Genomic DNA, 22,331 nt, shown 5'->3' with positions numbered 1-22,331 from the left:
AGGAAACAAGGAGAGAGAGAGAGAGAGAGAGAGAGAGAGAGAGAGAGAGAAAAGAGACGCTCGCATTATTCACGCAATTATATACACAACGTGTAACAACCTCCCGATCGACTGTACACCGACAGCCCGCGAAATAAGAGAAAATAACTAATAATGCCGACGGGCAAACGCGACTTCAATTTAATCGGGTATACCTGTGCTGCGTAATACGTTTTTTTAAATTTAGCACGTGCTTGGAGCGAAAATACGAATTTGCGGGTGCGTGCGTTCACCGTTTTGTGCTGGTGTGTGAAGCCGTGGTGAGAGAGACGTACGACGTTGGCAGGAGACGCCGCGGTCGCAACTAGATAGACGAGGGCGAGTCCTGCCGGCCACCTCCAAGGGTGAGTGTTATTGCACAGATATTATAATGCGTTGATCGCTTACCTCCCCCCCCCCTCCCACCGAGACAATGCATTGTAATTGGAATAGAATTGTCGTTGGGCAATGGGGCTAGGGTTGGGTGGGGTGGAGGAGGAAGGGTGGCAGCTACAACACCTTTCGCGAGCCGTAGAAATAAAGACGAACTTCAACTTCGGCTGCACGATCGGCCGAGGCTGATTTAACGACGCCAAGAATATTAAATAGTCGTTAGATATTCGTTCGATCGATCGCTTAAAGATAGCTCTTTTAATTTTTATAAGATATCATTGAAAATAACAGGTTTCGCAAACGCGCGCGCGTAATGGCTTTTATAGCGAATCGCCGCCTCGAAAAGAAATAGTTTTAACGATAATTGTTGCTTAGAGAATTTTCATCCCGCGGCCGACTGATTTCAATAAAACAATACGACTTTAGCCGCGCGAGTACTTTACATTACTATCGTGGAATAATTATGTAGTCTTTGGAAATAAGGAGGATGCGGGAGCTTTTAGTGATGAGTTTGTTTGCAATACCTACGCGAAGATAAGCGGTGACGCTGGAAATCGTCGCAATTAATTCGCACGCTATGGCGAATAAAGCATTATTCTCCACTGAAATTATTACGCGCTACAAATGCTCACAAACGGCAGATTTAGGCGATTATAATGAAATTTGATTCCATAATATCGTGACCGAACGAAATTACTTTTCCTTTTGCTTGAAATTCTGCCGAGAGATTCTGCTCTTTCACCAGGCAATCGCACCTTATTAATTTAATTATACTCCGGGGTTTTTAAATGGTATAAATTATATTTCCCGCAACACTATATTTATATTCTCTAAGCATTGACATTAGAGATTCGTATTCAGTAATTAATTTTATCATTTGATCGTGTTTTACTTGGAAATTGCACAGCTTGAAAACAATCAGTCATCGTTATTTGAACTTGCGATACCGTTGTCTAAAAATCGGATTCTTCGAAGCCGCTCACTTCTAATATTTTACGACTTGTATTGATTGTTACCGATTATAATGTTATTGCTATTTATATATATACGAATGAACGTCGGTGCTAGTTTATGAAATAAAATTATTTATTTATTTATTTACGAGCAATATGAAATTATGGTTAGCGTGCAACTGGAGATTCGTCTTTTTCTTTTTTTTTCCTCTTCTTATTTATTTTTTTTTTTTTTTTGCGCATCTTATAAAACTTACGAAATTTATTAATCAACTATCATTAAACTATTTGTTAAATTTTAATCGCACTTCACATGCCACTCGTCACTTGTTTTTATTATGAATTGCATTTTTGCACGTCTAAACGTTGTTATAAAAGGTACAATAGAACATTATGAAAGTTGCATTGAAACAATATAACGCATAAATACACAATTGCGATATTCATTATTTATACTACAAATATTTATTGTATAATGAAACAAGTTCAGCAATTTTTTTTTATAAAATAATTAAATTTTCGTGACAAGTACAACAAATTTCATATACATATTTCGTATTAAATGTATCGAAAAATCGTAACTGACATCTCCTCTCTTTAAATATAAATGTTCCTACGCATACTGATTTATCATTTCACTTTAACGATGTCAAATATTATTGTAAATTATATTTAACTTATAATATTATTTTTTTTTTTCTGATTTATAACTTAAAAAATTAATATTATACTCACATGTTTCTATTATAAACAAACGAAAGAAAAAAACAATAAACAAAATAAACAAACGAAACAAATCAATGTAATTACAGGATTATTATTTTAAAACAACTCCTATGAAATAAATGAGAAAACATATGAAAAAAATCTTGTATGATGAAATTGCATTCAATCGGAATTCTAAATAAGTTTAATAATGTGCATTGACACGAGAAAAAAATTAGAACAAAAGAATATAATCAAATGATTTTAAATATATATATTTTCTTCTTATGTTTTCTTTCATCGAACAAAAAAGATTTTTCAAATGTGACTTTATTTATAGGTGCTATATATGTTATATTTTTTAAATGGATTAATTTTAAATAAAAAAATTTTAAATAAAAGCCTTATTAGTGGATGAAACATTATAAACGTATTTATCAACAAACGTGTTTTCACTATTCATACAATTCTGATAATAATTATTTACGAAAATTATGACAATTTTGATGATTTCATTATTAGCAATATTATAATAAGTTTTTTTTTTATAAAAATACGCACGCACGCATAAATTTAATAAAATTTCAGTACCACTCGTCTCTATTGGTGTACTTGAATTGTAAAGAAAAATATACTATTTTATTATTCTTAATACTAATGTAGTTGCCAATTAAAGTAATTAAAAACATTGTTTGTCAATCATAGTTAAATTGTCATTTAAGAAAATATCATAATTTGCATAATATTAATAAAATAAGAATTTCACTATTTTACTTTAATACGATTTAAGATGAAAAACTTACATTAGAATCTTTTTCGGTAACCTGTCCTAATGAGCAACAGTTTTTTTCTTCTTCTTAAAGAGTATAACAAGAAATTTATAGATATGATATAAAAATTTAAATCTTAGATTTGACTCCGAGAATGATATTATTGTATGTATATATATAATTAAGAAATTATTATAAATGACTTAAGTCGTTAAAATCTCCTAATTCAGAAAGTAAATCGACAATTGCATTCAATATCTCTCATGAGAAATAGAATGCTTCGAAGAATCGTAAAGATCTTCTTTAAAATTTATTTCATTACTATAAGGATTAATGTAAAGGAATAAGTTTGTTATATTCTTGAAATTATAATCCCAAAGATGTTACGTTGAATGAAGCAATTTTCACGCTGACAGACGATGAGATTCGATTATTTTCCCCCAGGTGAATACTTTCTTCTAAATCGGTCTCGGATAATTTAATCTTCCGCATTCTCTCTTCTTGCACGAGTAAAAATCACCGCAAATTAATTTGCTTAATTGTTTTTTGTCAGAAACAATTTGAAGCACTGGTTCCCATCCTGAATTTACCAGGCTGCTTATTTAAGCAAATAACTTTCAAGTAAATCGCTGACGAGTCCCTTCCGAAAGTCTAATTTATTGAAAAAACATTTTAACATGGCCTCTAGTTGAAATTAAACAAAAATTCCAGCCACTTAAGATTTTAAAAACTCATAAAGTGCCGCGTAACGAAGGCCCTTTTAAAGTTTCTTTTGCGAATTCATCATCGTTATTTTTCCCCTTTTTTGCACTTCAATGATACGCGCGTAAGGAATCGATGCGAACGAATGCTTAACGCGGCTATTAGAAACAGGGAAGGATCATCGAGGATGGCGAATGGGATCGCGGCACGATTGATGCTAATTACGGTGATAAAGACCAAACTTTTCTACTCTCCTTATTTTTATATTGTTCTTTAGAAATTTGCGGCCGTAACCAAGTGAAGGAGGAGCCTGCATATGCTTAAAGCCAGTATGTTGCGGCCCTTGGATACTCATTTATCACTATCATATTCCTTGAATAGGAAGGATTATTCTACGAATTTTCGATGCATTATTGTATTGGCGTTGGCGTATTTTCAAGTGATAATAATGAGAATCATTTGAGCGGTTGGCCAATTGTTTGCTTCTCCCTTCAATTGCCTGTCTCATTTATAAAGATATGCTATTAATAAATCTCCAATGAATATATTTACCTGTTAATAATGAAAGAATTTTTCGAACGCGTTTAAATTCATATATCAGCAATGTGGATGTTGAAAATTTGTATGTAATTTTTAATTAGTATTCGTAGATACGGATTACTTTAGTTGTAATATGAATGGTTGTGGGATAAATAATCGGCTTTATGTGTCATTTGTTAAGTGGTCGTAATTAGTGAATGTACGTGTTTACGGGAGCCAATCGAATGATTCCTTTGGAAAATCTAAAACGAGCAGCAGTCAGTGTAGATAGCATACTAGATAAACTAGATAAAAGAATCGGTAGTAGATGGAATCGTAGTTGTAAGATAGTGTCAAAGGAATTTTCATAACTCCAGAGAAAATTTCTTCGCCTGTAGTTTCTGGTCGTAGCACATCGATGACTAAAACAATGGAAATTTTTTTAATTTGACAATCGCTTGAGTTGCGTATTGTGCCATAATGAAGAATGAAACGGTAATAATCAAGCGATTCGTACTTGATTGTGTGTAAAACAGTCGCAGTTGAATATAATTGAGGCGCATTCACCCACACATCGCAAGTGAATCTTTACTTCTTAGTTCTTTCCAATTGATAATGTATATTGAGTTTTTACTATTTTTACATGACAATATTCATTTCTCTGCCAATCATGCTTGATAATTCAATTATAACAATAATTTCATGTTTCTTAATTCGACTTCTTATATAAATACAAAAAAATCTCAATATATTTTTTTTTTGTTCATATCGGATTAATTAATATTAAATTTTTTTTTTTTTTTTTTTTTTTTTTTTTTGATAATAGCATTTAACGTTTTATTCAATAATTTTGGTATGTTTATATCATATTTCTACAATTATTTTACAGTATACGTCTTTAACTACAATTCTATAAGTATTAAAAATATCGTTTTAATTACATTAATAATTATATTATTTTATCGTATCGATAAAACATGAAATACATTAAAACGCTCATTCATTACTATTGTAATGCAAGCAAAGTCATTTTAAGTATTCTTTTAAAACTTACCACCTCTAATTATTAAATCAGAGCAAAGAAATCAGAAAGATAATTCGAATTATCTACTATCGTTAGTCCGATCGATTGAAAATAGAAAAGAAAAGTGAAAAAGAAAAAAACATTTCTCTCGTTACGGTGCCAAACTTCATTGATTTTTCCCTTTCTTACGTTATCATATTCGATAATGAAAATTTGATAGTTTAAAATGTAGTTTTACTTTTATTATTTCTTTATCTCGAAATTAAATTTAACCTTGGCAAAATCTCATCGATCAGACATCTTCACTGTTATTTTCTGAAAGTTTAAGAAAAAAAAAAAAAAAAAAAGAAGAGAAAAGAAACAAAATAATTATAATAATAATAATAAGAATAAGAAACTGAAACATCTAGTAGTCGATCGATCAATCCTCCATCTTACGAAAATCAAAATTAAAATTTAAAAGTCGATAAAATCTTATTGCGAAGTTTTTCATTGTAACGAAAATATTTCATTCGGCTAATTTAATCAATATCTATACAGCTTTTATAACCGCTATTGAGAATCAAATGCAAATGATGAGATTTTAATATATTGTAAGACACAAGAGTCAATCATTTTGACTTGTATTCGGATGATCAGTCAGAGTACTTGACGAACGTATAAATATCTTTTATTAACTCGCACGAAAGTATTCGTGCTTTAAAAAGTTGCTTTAACATTACTACTGCAAGGAATCCATTATTATACATAAGCTTGTTGCATACAATGGTGCAATAAAAAATCCAATACTGTTTATTTTTATGTCTAGTTTATTTAATGTCAGCTAAACTAAAAAACATACCGTTCTTTCTCAACTTGCCGATGTGTGTTCTTTCTTTGTCCGCTGATTATTCTCTAATAGCTGAATTCTCATATTTTTCTATAAAGCAAATGTCACATGGATTAAAGATTAGTTATCGTATTATGTAAAAAAATAAAAGAGTATAAAAGTCAAAGGAATGTAGTTCACAGGGACAGTCTTGTACCAAATGAATTTGATTTATATTACGGTAAAAACCCATAGACTCTACTTCGCCAAAAGGTATAACTGCAGCCGATGCAAAAATCGCATTCGAGAAATAAAGCAGATGGCGAAAGCAAAAGAATCGACTTTTTTTTATCAGACGTGGCGGGAGGAAGAGGGATGGAGGGCAAAGATATTGAATCATCTCTATAGTTTCGTTCTCTTGCATTAGCTTTGCTAGTCTCCCTATTTTCAGCATTTAAGCGAGTGATGGAGAAGTAAGGGTAGGATAGACAGACAGACAGACAGAGAGAGAGAGAGAGAGAGAGAGAGAGAGAGAGAGAGAGAGAGTGGGGCGTCTTAGTAACGATTTCAGTCCACTCCAAGAGAACGTGAATCACAACTATGCGTACGCACGCGATCGAACTCTCGTGGACTTTGACTTTGAGCAGCCGCCGCGGGGCGACGCACTTGCCCCCCCCCCCGCTCCTGTGATTCACAAGTGAGATTCGAGCCTTGAGCCTCGAGAGCAGTAGCGATGTGTTGTATTATCATCCTACGTGCTTAGAAATAATCACCGAGGACGCAGACGTGGGTGAATCCGGAGCTTTTAGCGAGCTTCGAGCGCCCGTTGGTTTAGGGTTCGCAAAACTCGCTACTTTCGCTATTTTCGTTTGCTTCGACCGAGCCAGCCATCGGTAGTGCATCAATTAATTATTCTTATTATAGTCGATATATCACGTTGTACTCGCTGTGACAATTTTACTGTTCATTGGATTTTTCAGAAGCTTGAATTTTGTTTGTCTTTTTTTGTTTTACATAAAGAGCACCTAATAAATAAGGCTTATGTTACATTTACTAAGCTTATCTTGTATTTCGAATTATTTCTTCGGTAGATTACAATTTTCCCTTTCTTTTTCTCTTGTTTAATCCGTTGAGTTGCTGGCTCTGGCTATTTGTAAGAATCGCCTTTTTAAGTTTCGATCGAATGAAATTAAATTTAGATAAACAAAGTTTAGATTTACAACTATGGTTATTACTTTCTTAATTCCTGACATACAAAAGAATTAATATTAGCCTCATCGACTAAAGACATAATAAACGTTTCATTTTTATCGACCAATATTTGATTTTATAGATTAAATGCTTTATTTTTATTGTTCTTTATTGTCTATAATATCATTAATTAAATGATAATGTGATATTTCAGATTATTAATGGTAAATTTAAAACAGAAAAAGTAATATGAATTATTAAAAATATTTTTTTTTCCACAAAATAATAATAAATATCCCCTTCCATATTAAAAAGCAATTTCACTTTTTTTCAGAATACTTTTATCACGAATTTCTATATGTAATAAATAACTTATATAATACAATTTCTCAATAATCACTAAATTACAGAAATTCATAAATTATTTCAAATAAACTCGCTTAATCGAGAAATTTCAATGTATAACAATTACGAAAACTATAAATTCATTGTATAATCGCATTTCTTTTATTTACGTAAAATTAATTTACGTATGAAAGAATAAATTAGGAGCTTTAATGGGTTATATTATTGGATTTTATGTTCAATTTATAGAAAATTAAGCACGTAATGGTATGTCATGAAAATATCGAGAAATGTACGAGGATGATTAATTCTTATGTATATTACCGATGGTGGAAGAAAGTAGTGATTTAATTATACATACAGAAACATGTTGTAAAATATGTTAGAATTATTATTTAAAGATTATCTTATCTTTTATTGAATAAGGCTTTGCAAACTGCAGTGCATTTTAAAATGGAGCGAATATCTTAAAAATTAAGCCCAAAATAAAAAATACTATAATAGGACATATAATTAACACTAGTTTAAGTAATAAATATTTTATAAAATTATTTCAATAATATCAATTCTTCATTATATAAACCATTTGATTAATTTTGCAAATAGACGATTAGTATAATAGTCTAAATAATGAAAATTGAATGATAAATTATTAAGTTAATTAAATTATCTTAGCTTATCAGATTTTTTAATCAAAATTTATTTTCAATACAAATAAATCTTATAATTTTCAAAATATTCTAAAATCATTTGCATTAAAAATATATGTTTATCATATACCGTGATATTCAAAAATTCAGAATTGATAAAATTGTCCATAAATAATGTGGATTAGAACACAAATAAAGAAAATATCAACTGCTACACAAATTGATGGAGAAAAAAAATCGATAAGAGAAAGAGCAAATGTCGTTAAGAAAACAAGAATTTATATAGAATCTAGACGATGCATCGTCGAGGATTTATAATTATCAGTTTTACATAAAATATTATTTTGAAATAGTTACCACTTATAAAATACATTAGTCTTGCCTATATAAAAAAAGGAGTATTTATAACTATTGCTTGACATATTTTTAAATTATCGATTTATATTTAATAAGAAAAACTATTTTCTTTACTATTTTAATTAATTCAAAGTAATTCTATATATATATATATATATATATATATATATTTATATATTACATACATCATTTATACATCAATTTTCTGTAAAGAAGCTATGCTGAAAAATAGATGAAAAAAGCATTGTAAGATTATAATTCAAGTCTACATGAATTGTTTCTGGCAAAACAAAAGTGGAATGAAAAGCCACAATTAAGTCTGCCACTCCAGCTTCTATATTTATTGACAATTTCATACGTAGAATATGAACGTTTGCTTCTACATTTTAACTATAAATAATAATTGTTAATCACTACAGCTCTAATAAAAATATGGATAATATTTATGTATATGTGGATGGAGATATGGGCATGTTTCGGATATTTTCAATGGTACGTACATGTAAAAGTACTTTTAACCGATCTGATTTATATCTGTGATATACACTTTATATAAATTTATAGTTCATAACACAGTCTTTATATGGATTCATTTAACTCCATTAGAATATTAAGAGATAAATATGGATTATTGATGGGGTACATTAACATTTTTATACATTTACTTATCTCGGCCAGTTATAGTTGTTAAGCACATGCTTCCACCATTTAACAGAACATTATTGTATTTAAAATACTTCGTTACTTTACATCAGTTAACTTAATAGATCGCTTAAGCATTTTTTAAAAATTAAATTTAATTCGCATCGCGAATATGGTTATGCATGTATCAGTTATTTATAAAAAAGCCATATAATTGCCACGCGAGTAGTAGTTTATCTTTTGATGAAATTATAATGACATAATTACCAAGAGTCCAATTTTTTTGTTGTTCTGAATTTAATCGAGAGTCCGATTCGCTCCCTATCAATTACGAATTATATCACACTTCGTTATCCATTACATTGATTGCATTTGCTACAGTAACGTTGTTGTTTTTAACTTATCGAATCATACAAGCGCACCCGGACACGAGCGTGAATTCCCATATGAATTCGATTTTCAAAATGATTTTCACAAAAATCGCAGTGATGGTTTCCTATACTTTCTTTCTCTCTATTTTTTTGTTTTTTGTTTTGTTTGAATGAACAATCATACAATCGAAATATCAAGTTGATAGTGTCTTATCAAGTCATTCTGCTTTTACGAAGATTTTGGTTTATAGGCAAGGACAATGAATACAGCCAGTTTATATAATTTCAAGAAAAATATTCCGAAATATCAGGAAATACAGTCTCGGAGGAGTAATATATTCCTACGAATAAAAAAAAAAAACAAAAAACAAAAAACAAAAAAAAAGAACGGGAAAAAAGGTTGGTTTGTAGTTTTGAAGGATAATTTTGTCTCGAACGGCCTGTCGATTTTAAAATGCCTATACAAATAAATAATGTTTACTCTAGACATGCACTTTTCTGTTTACATCAATTGCTCATGGAAGTTTTGTCCAATTAATTTATATACTTGAGATAACCGAGCAAAATAATGCTTTGTAACAGTTTCTGTGATAGGCTGAGTATTCAAGCGTTGCATTTTCGATATTTATTGGCCGAACTATGGGTGGAATTTTTCAGAAACATTTGGAAAAACATCTGCAGTTTAGATTGGCAATTGAATTAACTAATTTGAATATAAGAATTAATATTTTATATGTGAAAAGATTTTATTAGTCTACACATTAATAAGGATATGGTACGGTACAAATCATTTTCCAATACTTTCTTATGCTTTTTCGTGTTTATTTTTCTTACATATTTCATATTTCAATTCTTTCACTATTTAAAACGTATTTTACAAATTTAATAATCAAAATACGTATATTTATGGGGTAATTACACTATTTTTTACGTGTTAAAAATATTGTTTTAAATTTTTATTATTTAAATATATATATATATATATATATATATATATATATAACAAGTTTTAAATTTGATAAATATATTTTAATGATATGTTAGTTTATTCGTTATTATTTGATTCTTATAATATAATATTTAATCTAAGTAGCAATCAAATAATTTATACGTATAATTATAAAATCCATGATTACGTAAGATTGTTTTCCAATCTTTAATGATAAAATAAGATTATTATAATTATTCATTGTAAATTCAATGCACAAATTAATTTTATTTCTTAATTTTAATCTTAATTTATAATATAACGAAATTTTGAAGAAAACTATGTCTGTATCCAATACTATTAAATCTAACATTTACAAAAATTTAATTCATAATAATAATTAATTATAAATATTTTTTAACAAAATTGATTACTCATCTATTTTATTCTCAATGCATAAAAATTGAAATAAACAAACAAACACGCATCACATTGAAGAAAATCATAGATTATCATATAGAATCAGATAAGAGATATTTTTTGAAATCATAATTTATTCAAATATGAATTTTAATTTTTTTAAATTATTGAAATTTATGCTCGTTTAAGAGGTACATTTCCTCTTATATTTCACCCTATAGATAAAAATGTTCTTAATTCCATTAATTCAAAAGCTTTCGTTTAATACATACATTTCAATTAATTGTAAATTAATAAATAACTCATTATATAGTCTACAGTACATAGTCTATAATTGCAGATAAAATATCAATAATTTGTAATATAACTCTAAGTCGATAATAATACTCCGTTGGAAATATAATATTATCCAACATGTATTTCAATAATTTCTCAATAATAATAATAGTAATTTTTGTTTTTATACTTTGCCAATCTAGCAAATATATTTATCCGAGAATCTATAATTCTGTATGGACTTTTAGCTTCTTTATAAAACGATTAAAATTCTAGGGCGATTAATAAATTTTCAAGACAAAATGAAACGTATTTATATGTATGATTTTCATATTTATAAACATTGTTTATGCCATATTTTATTAGTACAAAGTCCATATATCGCTACATAATGGCATGTTACATGCATAACTGTTTTATAACACAATTTTGTAATTCGTTGAGATATTTTATGATTAAATATTGTACAGCAATATTATAATTAATAATAGTCTTTATAAAGAAAAACCCTACCATTATAAAGTTAATGCAAGTGATTATATTTATCTTTGAATATAACACAAGGTTTTCTCAATAACGAACTGTCTTTAGAAGAAACGCAAGCCATTATTATATTATAAATATTAAATAAACAATGGGAGTAGTTTTTATAGTATATTAAATATTTCAATTATATCAATGTATATAATATAGTATTCAATATTCATGTGATTGTTTAACTTATTTTTTCACGTAATACTTTACTTTAAGTGTTATTCGTAAAAAAATTGCTATAATTGTGCATTAAAAACTAGCATTCTAAATTGTAAAGTAAAAATTTTTTAATCGAAATTCTAATTAAAATATTCATATATGAAAAATGTAAAAAAAAAAAACTTAAAATTGATGAATGTATTGATAAATTTCCAGATATGAATCATTTTATGAATATCAATGATAACGTTAAAAAAAAAATTTGTTTTTCTGTCTATAAAAAAAGTTTTAGGACTTGTTTTTTTCTCCTCAAAATAAGTAAAAATTACGAAATGAAATCCAATGGACACACTGTAGCACAATAGCATTGAAGGTAAATGTTACTCGTTTTTTTTCTATATGTCGTTCATATATCTTTTTCTAGGTCACTGATTATAAATTTGAAATAAAAATTATGAATTTTAAAAGAGTTGATTTAATATGCCATGCACGATGATAAAAATGCAATTCATTTAAACAAAGTTCATTTTCACTGTTGATTTATTCTTACTTCACAAGTATATGACAATTTTCAAAAATTAATCTGATTAAAGAGTAAGTATAACGAGAGTATATAGTTTGATTTTTTTTTTTTTAAGTATTTTATTGATTCTTTAAAATTTATTGAAAATTATTTTCATAAATAATTAATTATTCATAGGTGATAAAAATTAATTTTTATTAATAAAAGAGAAAAAAAACTGTCAGATTGCAATTGTAGTTGAAGTACGATATAATTCATATTCTAGTACACTTATTGAAATATGAAATATATTTATTTGAGAAAGAGTAAAGAAATAAGTGAATTGTCTCTGTAAACGTAAAGTAAAGAGAAAAGGTAGGAAAATTGAGAAAATAAAAGATAGAAACAAAATAGCCATAAAATAAGAATCAATAGAAAAGAAGGGCAAATAAAACACGATCTCGAGATGAGTGGGACGACGACGGAGAGAGAGAGAGAGAGAGAGAGAGAGAGAGAGAGAGAAAAGATAACCCTGCTTAAAATATTAGGCTACGATGTAGCAACGAGAAAAGAAAAATACGATAGAACTCGATAGCTCTTTATTACGTTCCCGGGGATTCTCGTATCTTGGACGTGTTTGGTCTTTTTTTTTTCTTTTCATTTTTAGTTTTATTTCTTCTTCAAATCGATGACTGAGCCCATAAGGTACATCGATATACATATACGTATATATGCTTATAGCAATTATATGGGGACTGGACGGCCAGTTAAAGCGAGAGCGGCGGATGATATTTCGGGATGTTTGATGTGGAATCGAATTGCTTAATTAATTAGCAAATGTTAGAGCCATTTGGTTAATTCATTAGGTATGCGGCATGTCGGAACTGGAAAATGAAAATCCTTGGTCCTGCTTAGATTTTATAATTGAATTTATTATTTAAAATACTAAAGGTTGCCGCGTGGTGGGAAATATTTTAATTGCGCTACTCACTAGAAAGTTTAACTTTTATTTTTATTAAAGAGTGCGTAAAAAGCGCATTAACCGTCGTTACCATATAAAACCAGTTGGTTATTTTAAATACTTTTAATTTATGATATCGTGCTTGAAGAAACGTTTTATGTATTCATATTCTTTGTAATTACAACGGCGTGAATTTTCATACCACTGATAACAATTATTAAATTGATAACGGCAAAGTAATTTAAATGAGTTTCAATTCGATACGAACATCTTACACATATAAAATAATGTAGATTCGTGTATCTTATTCGATCCACATACTTAGTTCATGTGACCCTGAAGAACCAAACATATCGTATTATTTAAAAATAATATATAATACACATTTAAATATTATTTTAAACATGTATCGGATGAATTTGTTAATTGATAATTAAAAAATAAAGTCTTTAATCAATTGGTAGAAGACTAACTAAAAAACTAATATTGTTTTATTTTTTTCTTTGCAGTATATATTATAATTTGATATTTTATCTCTTTTTATTAATAGTTTTAAATTGTTAATTATATAAAGTATTGGAATGATTATTATGGCAACTTACTTAATATTCATAAATATTAGATTAAACGTACGTTTCTTATTTCAATATATTTATGTTGCAATATACTTGGGCTCACAAAATTGTTTTCTTTGATCAAAAAATTTTCTTATCAATATTTCTGTTAAATATGTTTACTTAAAAATAAAAATAAAATAAACATTATAGCCCTATAGAGGTCAGTTTTCGCTAGTTTAGGATGAATTATAATTTTATATTTTTCTTTTACATATTTTTTTTTAATATAATACAGTATAAATTAAGATCAAAGAAATTTTGTAATTTTTCATACACATCCATGTTCATCCTGAGAAAGAGAATAAAGACAAAAAGAGGCTGCAAAGATGAAATCACTAAACAAATAGTACTTTTTTTTTTTTTTTTTATTTAGAAGAGGAAGTAACGCCTGGAAGGAAGTAACCTGCCACTGGTTCTATCGAAGAAAGACAACAAGATACCTTAAATCTCTACTTAGTTCTCCCCCCCCCCCTCCTCACTCTCTGTCACTCTCGCATTCTTTCGCATTCTCTCTATCTTAAGTTGTATATTTGTCTGACTATATAATTCTACTTTGAAAGTGATTTTATGTCTTTACTCAATTATACTCTAATCTTTACTCTTCATGTTGTAATCTTTCATTTTTTTTTCGTTCAATCTTTCTTAGATTTATCTATCCATGCATCTTTATATCTTCGGATCTACTGTAAAATTTTTCATTTTTTCCTCTAACGCTTAGTTTCTCTCTCTCTCTCTCTCTCTCTCTCTCTCTCTCTATTTCATTCTTTCTGTTTTTTTTTCTGTTTCTTTTTTTCTCTATGACTAATTTATTTGGCTTCTCGTCTTGTTTCGAAGAAAAAAAATGTTGATAAATAGATTTCTAGATAAAGAGAATAGATAAAAGAGAAAGCGAGAAAGAGAGAGAGGGAGAGAGAGAGAGAGAGAGAGAGTGAGATATAATAAGCTATAAGAAGATATAATATTATATCAGATTCAAAAATTATATGTACGACTTTTTATTTTATTTATTCATATATTCAAATATTTTAAATTAATACATTAACTATTTGTTTAAATAACTAAGATTTAATATAATATTGATGTATTATTTATTTTTGATAATAAATCATTTTTTCAATAATAATTATTTAATATTATTTTTACATTAATAAAATTACACTGTACTTTTAACGTTCTGTTTCATTAATATGACAAATTTTTATATTATTGATGCACACATAGATTTTTATTTAATAAAAAATGCAATACTTGTTGTCTTGATACACCGACGAGAGAATCTTATATTATATTTATTTAATAATTTACAAAGGAGCCAAGTGTTTTCAACATTTTTTATATTCTATTAATATCATAAAAACATTTTTAAATAAAAATTTGTTCGGTTTTGGATATATCATATTTAATTGTTGAATAATTATTCTGATTTATATTTATAGATAATCTGTATTCATTTTCATCAATATATTTTATATATTTGAGTATATTTCTTATTAAATAATAATAACAACCAAAATTTACTTATATACATCACTATTCAAATATATCAATATAAAAAAATTTAATGTGATAAACAAATAAAATACAGTATATTATTTGTTATAATTTTTTTTTAAGAGAAAATAAATAAGATACTTTGAATAAATCATAATATTCTTGAAAATGATAATAGGTGTATAATAAGAGTAAAAAAAAAGTTTACTACGAATTAAATGTAGTTGATTATGTATTAATTATTATGTAACAAATATTATTGAAATCGAAAAAAATTTTTGAAAACTATATGTTGAAATATTTTAATAAAAAATAAAATTACAAAGTAACCTATAGGAATTTAATATTATATTTTTAATTAATTTAATATTAACTATATTTGTTAACATTTTGTTTTTTGATTAGATATTAACATATTTTGTTGCTTAGTAATATACATTTATTTCATGTGGAAATAATTCACTTTTTCGGTGAAAAAATTTATTACTTGTAAATCTTGAAATGGGGCTATAAGTATTATTTCACATAAAATTTTTAAAGAATTTTTCTAATTTATATTACTCAAATAATTACGACATTCTTGGAAATAAATAATGAAATTAAATTACGTTATGGAAAAATGAATAAATTAATATTTTTTAATATATTTTTTTAAAGACTATTTTCATTTTATATTTATTATTTTATATTTGAGAAATTAAAATTTAGGTAACTAGTGCATAAGTATTCTTTTAGTAACAATCGCTCAATATTGTTTTTATATATTATTTTAAATAGTCGATCATTATATACAATGATATTTTTTTAATATTTGTTATCCCTAATTTCCTTTTACTCTAATAACAATTATCCGCTATTGTTAACTACAGTCATTCCCTATAATCCGTTTGTGTATAGTAATTCATGTATTATGTAAATATTCCTTATTAATGTTTTTTTCTGCTTTTGTTAATAAAATTATATAATTTTACTGAATTAAAAAGTACAAACAATTATTTAGTTAATAAAATTCGTAAGTATATTATTATATGCGTGCGTGTATGTATGTATGTATGCATATGTGTGTGTGTGTGTGTGTGTGTGTGCGTGTGTGTGTGTATCTTGTAAACAATGATGTACTGATGCATTTTATTATATAACATCATAGATTATATTTATTATAATTATTTAATTACATATATTCTAAATATTTTGAAGTAAAATATTATTTGATAGAAAACGAATGTTTTTTTTTTTTTAAATAACATTATAATTATTAAACTGAATGCGTTTTTATTTATATATTATATTTTATATACATTGCGTCATATATAATAATTCATATATAAAATTACTATTGCTTAACGCATATTATTAAATTTTATTTTTTATTTTTAAAATTCATTTCTAACGATTTCTGAAATCAAACAAAAAAAAAATATATATATATATATATCTTTAATTTGAGGCATTAAGAATTTCAAATATTTTGCTATTTTTAATTATGATTATATGAAGATTATTTATTACTTGACTCACCCTTTATCTTTTGAAATATCTTAAAATTCTTATTCTTAATTAGTTGTTTATGATAACTGAATGAGATATAAGTTTAGACAATACTAAGTTTAACATAATTGATCTTTTTAATTAAATAGTAATTTATTTATTAATATTTATTAATTTTTAAACATAAATGATCAAAGAAGTAATTGACTCCTTTTATATTTATTTGAGTATATTATATAATGTTGTCAACATTTGTCAATAATCAATGTTAGTTAAAAACTTAATCTTCTAATGTATGAAATGTTATAAAACTATTATTATTCCGATGTAATGCATAGATATTAAAAAGTGAAAAAATTAATTTACCCACCATGAAATAAATTAATATTACGGGTGCATTTTAAGAATTAGAAACTTTTCGAAAGTTGAATCAAAATAAGCAAGTTTATATGAAATATATTTATTTAGCGTTTATTTTATATTTCATACAAACTCACGATTATATTTCCGAAAGAATGAATAAACAACCTTATTTGGTAATACACATAGTCATTTTATAATAATGTTGATAGACGTGATTATTGTAGATAACTAAATTTTTATTCTTTCCAAGTTAATAGCATAAAATAAAACAAATTCTATGTACAATTTTACATATAATAGAAGATAACATTTCTGAGAATCATAATTATTTCGTGTGAGTAGTTCGTATTGTCTCAAGTAAAATTTAAATGTCACACATAAAACGGAAAGTGATTGGCTAAAGAAGTGTGCGTAATCAAACTAAGTTTTAAATATTTTATGTATTGAAAATCAATAATGAGAGGTGGCTTGTAATTTCGAATAGTCTCAAAAATAAATGTGACCATCGATAATGTGAAATAAAAATATTAAATGATATTGAAATAAATTAGTCGATAGTAATGATGTAAATAAAATTTGGTAAAAGAAAAATTTAAGGGATCTAAATAAAAAAAAATTAAGTATTTACATAGTAATTTCTATAGATGATAATATAAATAATTAATATTAAATAAAATATATTATATTGAGCCAACGGGATTAACAACAGACAATTATTATATAATATTTTTATATACTTTGTATATATTTATTCGAGAACTTTAAAAATTTTTTTTTGAAAATTATATGCATAAATATTTTTCGATTTTTTCTGATATTTATGATTATTGCAAGGGATAAATTTACCATTGAAAGATTAAACTTTAGTAACATTTTTTTTTTTACTTAGCATAAGTTTATTATATAATTTATTATCATTATAAATGTAATAGTATAACGATTAATTTACGTTAATTCTTATATCAATTGCTGTCTTACTCTTATTATAATGTAAATCAATGAAAAATATGTAACATTATTTATATATTAAAAATATAATTTAGATTTTCTAGTTTGTAATATTATATGATTTATATTACTCTTTTACTGCTTTTTTGATAAATTCATGTTCAGCAAAATACTAACAGTTTAATTTATGAGCTGAAAAAATAAAAATTTTACATTTATTTTTTATTCTTATTATTTCTTCTGAAAAAAATACAATAATATTATATATATATATATATATATTATCAATCAAATTAGTTCATGAATTGGGTCAAATTTATGAGAAGTAGAGTAAAAAGTTAAATATTTACAAGACAACATGAAAAGTTCCTAATCCGATAAACTTTCTTGTAGATATAGTTTGTAATTTCATAAATTCATAAAGCTGTAGGTATTCTAATATTGTTCAATATATGTAAATATTTGAAAAATAGTAATTTTTATTTAGACTGTTATTATTTAAATTATCATTCATTTATTGAGTATATTTAGTTTTACAGGCATGTAAAATACCAATTATTCAACACCTCATTGAGAATATTTCAAACAATTGTTTATATTATTTAGATTAGTAAATTCGGAAATTTTATTTAACTTAATTATTTGTTTATAAGAAGTAGTTACAGTATTACCAAGTGAATTGTCTATATTTTAATACAAGTGATTATACTTTAGTTAAAACATCACATTTTTAACTACCGAGTATTATTTATGGGCGTAATAATTATTCATTATTTTTTAGTTGCAGAAAATGTTTTTATTATTTTTATGCAGTAAATTGTAATTTATTGGATATTAATAAAATTAATTTTTTTTAATTATATGTTTATTAATCATTATATAAAATACTAAATCGAAGTGGGAGTAATTTTATTCTAACGTATTTATAACATATCCTGCTATTATATCATATTTTGTCATCTTCAAGGTATGATATACTTTGTCAACAAATAATTTATCTTCATCCGTACAAATAATTTTGGAAATCAATCATCATTTATTTATTCTTATAATTTCATTGGACTTATTTATAGCGGATATAAGAACAAAATTATTTTTATTAATTTATTTATCTATATAATAATATATGTGTAAATGTAAAAGTGGAAAAATAAAGTAATAAAATAGTAAGACTATATTCGTAATAAAATATATTTTTATATAATTAAGTGCTTGTCTTTAAGCAATAGTATTTGAGGAAATTTTTATTATACAATATACAAAAGTAAATACTAATCTTTATTTATAATAGAAATAATTAATATGTAATTCGTGATTTTCAATTAAAAATACATGTGTAAATAATTGAATATTGTGTCGGTAAAAGTGACGATTATCCGAATGCTTTCAACTTATATTCTAAGTCCATTAAACATAAATTAAAACTTTTATGATATCCTTAAAATATTTATTCTAAGATTCCTATACTAGATATTTAATAATATAACTATGAATTACTCTCTTATGCAGACACTCATAATAGTTAAATTAAATTATTTTATAGCATGATTTATTTTCTGAAATTCCGTCACTATCTTTATCCTTAATCACGTTCTTAAAATTCTTAAAATCGCAAGAGTTGCTTTGCAAATTTTGGCGTCAGAGCTGTAGGTCGCATATTTTCAACCTCGCAGATATTTATTTTTTGCATAAAAAATAAATGATGTCAAAAAAGCTGCTCGTCACTATTAAATCGGACATATTAATAGCTACTTTATCACATTTATAAGTCTTGTAATTTATTAAAATAAAAGAGGAGGATTGAATAGACGTGGTTTTGTTTATAAGCGGGCGAAAATAAAGTAATATCGACGAAATTCATAAATATTCGTCGCGAAATTTTTGCTTTTCCTTTCGCTGCCTCATAATCAAATAAGACTACGCGCTTTACAAGGCATTTAGACCTTTTTCTCATAATTACATGAAAAAACAATAGATTCCATTGGAGTTATTCGGGGTAGAGGAGCGCGCGGAACATCAAAACAAATCGTCGCAAGCCACAAAGGTATTCGAAATAAATAAAATAAAGTAAAGAAATCATCGAAAGGCGCTCGGGTCATAAATCAAAGCAAGAGCGATTTCAATTAAAACGGCAGCGGAACACCGAGCGCACAATCGAAATTGAAAGAAGCCTGATAACGAGTCCGTGCACACGCGGAAGCCAGAGGGAGAGTGCGATAGATAGATAGATAGATAGATAGATAGATAGATAGAGAGAGAGAGAGAGAGAGAGAGAGAGAGAGAGAGAGAGCGTGCGAGAGAGGGGGAGGGAGGGAGGGAGGGAGGGAGAGAAAAGCCTTGCGTGCGATACGATTCTATATAATGTTATTGTAATGTAAGTCGTCGGGCGAGTCGGTGCTGGATTGAATGACGTCATGGATCGTAGAAACGGCTTGGCGCAGACTTACGCCGGCAAGATCCAGGAGAGGCACCTTGCGGCCATTAATTTTTGCGCGCTACGCTGTTAGAGGAAGAAAAGTATTCGAGCCGTTGATTTTTTCGCTTCAGCTTTTTCAGCATTGCTGAGGAAGCGATGATTAGAAGACGGCACTGAAAGGAAAACAGGTCCTTTCGCTCGTAGCTCGAGACGTGGAAAGAAATCCGTATCTCCTTATCTAGCTTTTGTTGTTTCAGTCATTTTTCTAATTAAGAGCGGCAGCATTTCGTATTCTAAAGTTATATTTTACTTGCCTCTCTGACTCGTTCATAGGAAGTATCGCGAGAGAATACACAAGTAAAATCGGTGATTAGAGAAGAAACGCGTGCTTCTATATTAAAATTCCATAGTTTAGTATAATATTTGATATAGTATGAAAGAAATATCAGATAGACATCAAGGAAAGACAATGATTTGAGTTTTATGGGCTTGAGTTATTCATCGAAGACTTATTAAGATTTGAAATTATTATTTTTTTTGTTGTTTTTTTTTGTTATTACAATGACATTGGCAACGTTTTTAATATTAATACTGGTGCGATAAAACTCATTGTTGGCCTCTATAAACCAAATACGCAAAAAGGCAAATACAAAAATACATTTTTAAACTTTTTATACCGAGAATCAAAAATATAAATGAAATCGGAGATGAAGTGAAGGGATTGAGAAAAAGAAGTAAGAAAAATCGAGAGGAAGGTCGAAAGAAAAGGAGAAAAAAGGACACAGACTTATCGTTCACGGTACGGCTTTTGACACTTGTCGCTGTACGTACAATGATTGAGTGCAATAAAACACGCACATACATGCACCAAGAGAATGACAAACACTTTGTAATTGAAAACTTAATCAAATTGCCAATGAGGCCGTCATCATACGGATCCATAACGACTCAATCTCGCAGTTGAGATTTTTATTTTTCATTACAATGCCGACATAGAGCTCGCACAACAATTTCTTATCGCTTCAGGATTATTGTGCATGTTATATGATAATCGTCAATATTTAGAACATAAATAAGCAAACGTATTTTCTCTATATTATTGGGAGCGTTATAATTATCATTTCGTTTGTAGTTATATAATTAAAAGCTATTGTTATTACTTTATGGTGATGAATCTACGTAATCTTGACCATTTTACCTGTGTGTATCATTGAAATATCATATTAGAAATATTCCGCGATTCCCTTTGCTCAATTTGTTTATGAATTTATGTTGGTTGAAAAAACTTCCGATTGATACAGTACGAGTTACGAAAGAAAAATAACGAAAGATTTTTTTTTTTTTTTTTTTCATACGCTATTATCGAATATGTGCGCAAGATAATTAATCTTACTTATTTCTAAAAATGTAATATATATATATATATATATATATATATATATATATATACATATACGTGTATGTATATAAAACCGATAATATTCAGTTGCGAATTAAAAATTTTACGAATTTAATGTGACAAGAAGGCATACGTAACGTAAAATAAAAATAAAAGATATAATAAAAGAAATAAAGAAAACGTATAAATTGAATGTGAGGGAAGAATGAAGAAGGCCAGTTGAAAAAAGACCTGCGCACATTTATTTATCCATGAATTTCGAACCGCAAAGTATCCTTTGCGTCTCCACGTAACTGCAATCGATAAAACTCTACTGACATTTGATTATGGGAATATTTCTCCATAGGTATGGGAAGTGTCCTTTTTGTTTTTATTAAAGTC

At 27.1% G+C, this 22,331-nt stretch overlaps 1 protein-coding gene across 1 annotated transcript in view; it reads left to right on the top strand.

Moving 5' to 3' along the window:
- cv-2 (crosveinless 2-secreting protein) overlaps nt 1-22,331 on the top strand; it is a 71,873-nt gene that overhangs the window by 740 nt on the left and 48,802 nt on the right. Inside the window, exon 2 of the mRNA XM_011502939.1 lies at nt 227-383. The gene's annotated coding sequence lies outside the window, so the exon portion shown is untranslated. The remainder of the gene's footprint in view (nt 1-226; nt 384-22,331) is intronic.

Source organism: Ceratosolen solmsi, unplaced genomic scaffold, assembly GCF_000503995.2.
Source record: "Ceratosolen solmsi marchali unplaced genomic scaffold, CerSol_1.0 scaffold61, whole genome shotgun sequence".
NCBI lineage: Eukaryota > Metazoa > Arthropoda > Insecta > Hymenoptera > Agaonidae > Ceratosolen > Ceratosolen solmsi.
The sequence above is the reverse complement of the archived record's forward strand: the minus strand, read 5'-3'. Positions and strand labels throughout refer to the sequence as shown.